General features: G+C 34.2%; 1 pseudogene; it reads left to right on the top strand.

Moving 5' to 3' along the window:
- Positions 1-2,702: 2,702 nt before the first annotated feature.
- On the top strand, positions 2,703-3,599 carry LOC129675453 (olfactory receptor 4C11-like; annotated as a pseudogene).
- Positions 3,600-4,980: the final 1,381 nt, after the last annotated feature.

The raw sequence follows: 4,980 nt of genomic DNA, 5'->3' as shown, positions 1-4,980 counted from the left end.
TGGTGATTTTATAACAACCATTAATTATTCTAAAATAAGTCAACAGTTAACAAATCTATATATACTATTGAAAAAACAGCTAATATTTCCCAATATTAGTGGATCCCACTATGCAGTTTTCTTTGTAGGTTAAATATCAATAATATTTCCCTTAGCATCAGATAAAGTTATTTACCCTTCAGAAATTGTTATGTTTTATAAAATTATTGTTTACAAAATAAAACTACATATAGTATAATTGTCTCCAAAGAATATGTCATTATACTGCTAAATTTAAATTGATAATTATTGTAAAGTATAAAAACATGTGGGCAGTGCTGTGGATTGTCAGGTAAAGAGTGCTGCTATGCCTAACAACCTGAGATACATCCCCTGCAACCATATGGTAGTAGGCAAGAATCAGCTCCTCTGTCCTTCACATAGTGAGATTGTATGAGTACATATGAAAACACACACGCGAGTGAGAGAGAGAAACACACATTAATTATAAGTGAAAAACATACATTAAAATATGATAATAATTTTATAGAACTTCCAAGTAAGAGTGATGCAATAAAATTACATTGAGTATTTTCAATCTCTAGGATACAAATATTTGAATACGCAACTAAAAAGTATGGAAGCTAACATTGCAACAAAGAAGTTTTTCACATAATATTGAAAAAATGAATAATTCAGAAGATATAAATATATGGGCACATTATTCTAAAGGACATTTTTCATGTTTAAAAAATCAAAATCTTTAAAAAAAGTTTAAAATTATGGGTAAAAATTTACTTTTCAAATGGAATTAACCTAAGTGTAATAAAATATTATAGTATACTTTTTTTTGCTTATAACAACTTTAAAGTATCAAAGTATCATTCGAACCCTTATTTTATGATTGCCATAGTAAAGTGGTGTATTGAATACAAGATATACTATTAAAATAGGATTAAAATTTTTTCAATGGATTAAGAAGCATCTATTTGAAGAATGGAAGTGATTGTTTTTTATTTAAAAAATAATTGTCTGCATAAATTTTATTATTATCATTTACAATTTATTCACTTTGTGTTCAGTTGTCCCTTTCTCATCTAACCTGATCACACCCTCCCTTCCTCTTCCTCCTCTATCCCTCCTCCCTTGTCCACTGATAGGGTAAGTCCTCCTCCCCTACTGTCTGACCATAGCCTATCAAGACCCATCAGGACTACCTGGATTGTCTTCTTCTAGTTCAGAACTAGTTCTGGCTAGTTCATCCCATCAGGGAGAACTGATCAAGGAGCAAGCCACTGAGTTATTGTCAAAGACTGTCTCTTTTCCCCTTACTAGCGGACCCACATGGAGACTGAGCTGTCTATGGACTACATCTGAGAAGGAGATCTAGCTCCTCTCTATGCATGGTCTGCTCAAATATTTTTATATCAGATTTATTCTTAATAGCCAGAAGGTAGAAGAAAACCTAGATTCAATCAACCTAAGAATGGATACAGGAATTATTGTACATTTACACAATGGACTACCACTCAGCTATTAGAAACAAGGAAAACATGAAATTTGGAGCAAATGGTGGGAACTAGAAAAGATCATTCTGAGGTATCCCAGAAGCAGAAAGACACACATGGTATAACCACTCTAAGTTGATAAGCCACATAGTATAGGCTAAATATACTAAAACTTACAGACCTAAAGAAGCTAAACAAGGAGGACCTTCAGAAAGACGCTTAATTCTCATTCAGAATGGAAAACAAGATAGACACCAGAAGCCACAGAAGAGAGGGAACAGAATGGGAGCCTACAACAAATGTCCTCTTAAAGACTCCACCCAACAGGGGAATCTAAGCAGATGCAGAGACACACAGCCAAACTTTGGACAGAGCACAGGTAGTCCTATAGAAGAAGGGGGATATAAAAGGACCTGGAGGGGACAGGAGCCACACAAGGAGACCAACAAAGCCAAAAACAAAAAAACTAAAAACAAGAAATAACAACAACAACAAAAAACCTGGGCCCAGAGGGGACTGTAGAAATCAATTAAAATTTTTCATAGGATAAATTATTCAGGAGCTAAAGGAGACAGGACTAATAAAAACAAAGCTGAGTAAATTGAGTTGAGATTTTTGTTTTAATGGAATCACAAATCTTAGTGGTTCATTGCATTAAATAGTGTCTTTCATATTATGGAGCACAAGGAAAGATTGGGCAATGGGATCTCTATGTATATATGTATGTATTATGTAAGTATATGTATGTATGCATGTATGCATATATGTATGTGTGTATACATATTTGCATGGATAAAATACTCATTTCTTCAAAGCACTCAGAATGGTTAAGTATCTGCCCTCATATATTCCCAATGGATCCAACAAACTCAAATATTTTCTTCTAAATTTCCAAATCACTAAATCACTTTTTCAAATTCTACACTTTGGAATATCAACAGTATCAAAATACTTGAACAGCATTCATATTTTTCATTCCTTAAATTTCAGAAGTTTTGATCCAGTCCAGTAATCTTCAGAGTAAGTCTCATTGAGACATAAGTATCTATGTTGAAAATTGAAAAGATTCTTCAGGGGTTTCACGACAAAGTCAAGTAAGACTAAAAGAATGGGGTAGTGCCAAAAAACTTAAAGGTCTGAACACTGATCCCACTATGCCATTTTTTTTTCTTTTTTTGCAGGTTAAACATTTGTCAGCCACCTACAACCACTGATATGGTGAATAGCAATAGCATGACTGGATTCATTCTCTTTGGGTTGACACAGGATCCAGAAAAACAGAAGGCACTATTTGGACTATTCTTGATACTTTACCTTCTGACTCTAATAGGGAACTTTCTTATTGTGGTGACCATTAAGTTAAGTCAGACTCTTCAGGCTCCCATGTACTTTTTCCTCTTCTATTTGTCTTTTGCTGATGCTTGTTTCACTACAACTACAGCCCCTACACTAATTATGGATATTTTCTCTCAGAAAAAAATTATTACCTACAATGAATGTATGACTCAGGTCTTTGCAGTTCACTTTTTTGGGTGCATTTTTGTGCTCATCCTCATGGCCTTTGACCGTTATGTTGCAATCTGTAAGCCTCTAAGATATACAAATATAATGAGCCAGCGTATCTGCAGTGTACTAGTGATTCTTGCCTGGGATCCACTCTTCAGCACAAATTTTCTTGGCCTTAAGATTACCATTCTGTGGCCCAAATGTGATTGATCACTATTTCTGTGATTTGCAGCCCTTGCTGAAACTTGCCTGCATGGATACCTATGTGATAAATTTGTTAGTTGTGTCTAATAGTGGTGCCATATGCATGTTAAGTTTCATACTTCTGCTCATATCCTCTATCATCATCTTATACCTTTGAGAAACCACAGTGCAAAAGAAAGACGAAAGGTCCTGTCAACATGCACTACTCATTTCATTGTGGTGATCATATTTTTTGGTCCCTGTATATTTATATACACACGACCACCAACCATTTTTCCAAAAGACAAGATGGTAGCTGTATTTTATACAATTGGGACACCTTTGCTCAACCCTCTTATCTATACTCTGAGGAATGCAGAAGTAAAAAATGCCATAAAAAAATTATGGTGTGGTAAAGTATGATTTCAGTTGATAGATAATAGATAAGGATTCTGAAATATGGCTCCTTAAGAGGTTAATTTTGATACTTGAACTGGAAAAATAAAGTGTTTCTGACAGTATATAATCAAGATATTTGTATTGCATATGTGTGCAAAAATGATAATCTGGAGGTAGTGAGATAGCTTAGTGGGTAAATGTACATGTCACCAAGCCTGATGATTTGAGTTCAGTCCCTGGAACCCACATGGTTAAAGGAGAAAATAAACTCATGAAAGTTGTTTTCTAGCCTCTTCTCATGTGTCATGTTCTGAACAGATACATATATATAAGTACATAAATATATGCAATAAAAATTTTAAAGTTATAATCTAATTCAAGCCATATACATAGATAGAAATTTAATAATTAATTGTGTACATGTATATATAGAGAAATAAATAATTGATAACTATGTATAGTATTAATGTGAAAGTATGTATGCAAAGTGTTATTAAAGATTTTATTCTAGTTTATTTTGAATATGTTCATAAACAGAATCCATAAGAAAACATACAGCACAAAAATGTTATTTTGCTAAGCTAATGATTAGAAGGCATGATTTTAAAAATCATCATATGTATACCTTCTTGTCTCCCATGGGGGTTTGTAATAATAAGCAACTGAATTACAACAAAAACTTGCATGTATACCCAAAGCCAAGACCCTAGCTGAAAAAAAGGACAACCTACAGATTGGAACACCTATATCTGACAGAGGGCTAATATCCAGAATATATAAAGAACTTAAGAAATTATATGCCAACAAACCAAGTAATCCAATTTAAAAATGGGGTACAGAGCTAAACAGAGAATTCTCAATGGAGGAATACCGAATGGCAGAGAAACACTTAAAGAAATGTTCAATGTCCTTAGCCATCAGGGAGATGCAAATCAAAATAACCCTGAGATTTCACCTTACACTCATCAGAATAGTTACGATCAAACCAAGTGACAACACCTGCTGGAGAGGATGTTGAGAAAGAGGAACCCTACTTCATTGCTGGTGGGAATGTAAACCTGTACAACCACTTTGGAAATCAATCTGGTGCTTTTTCAGAAAATTAGGAGTAGTGGTACCTCAAGGTCTAGCTATACCACTCTTAGGCATATATCCAAAGTATGCTCAACTATACAACAAGGACATTTGCTCAACTCTATTCTTAGCAGCTCTATTTGTAAGAGCCAGAAACTGGAAACAACCTAGATGTGCCTCAAAGGAAGAATGGTTACAAAAATTGTGATACATTTTACCCAGCTATTAAAAACAAGGAAATCATGAAATTTGCAGGCAAATGGTGAGAACTAGAAAAGACCATCCTACATGAAGTAACCCAGAAGCTGAAAGACCCACATGGTATATACTC

The sequence above is a fragment of the Psammomys obesus genome, unplaced genomic scaffold (assembly GCF_907164565.1).
Source record: "Psammomys obesus unplaced genomic scaffold, mPsaObe1.curated_primary_1811, whole genome shotgun sequence".
Classification (NCBI taxonomy): domain Eukaryota; kingdom Metazoa; phylum Chordata; class Mammalia; order Rodentia; family Muridae; genus Psammomys; species Psammomys obesus.
The sequence above is the reverse complement of the archived record's forward strand: the minus strand, read 5'-3'. Positions and strand labels throughout refer to the sequence as shown.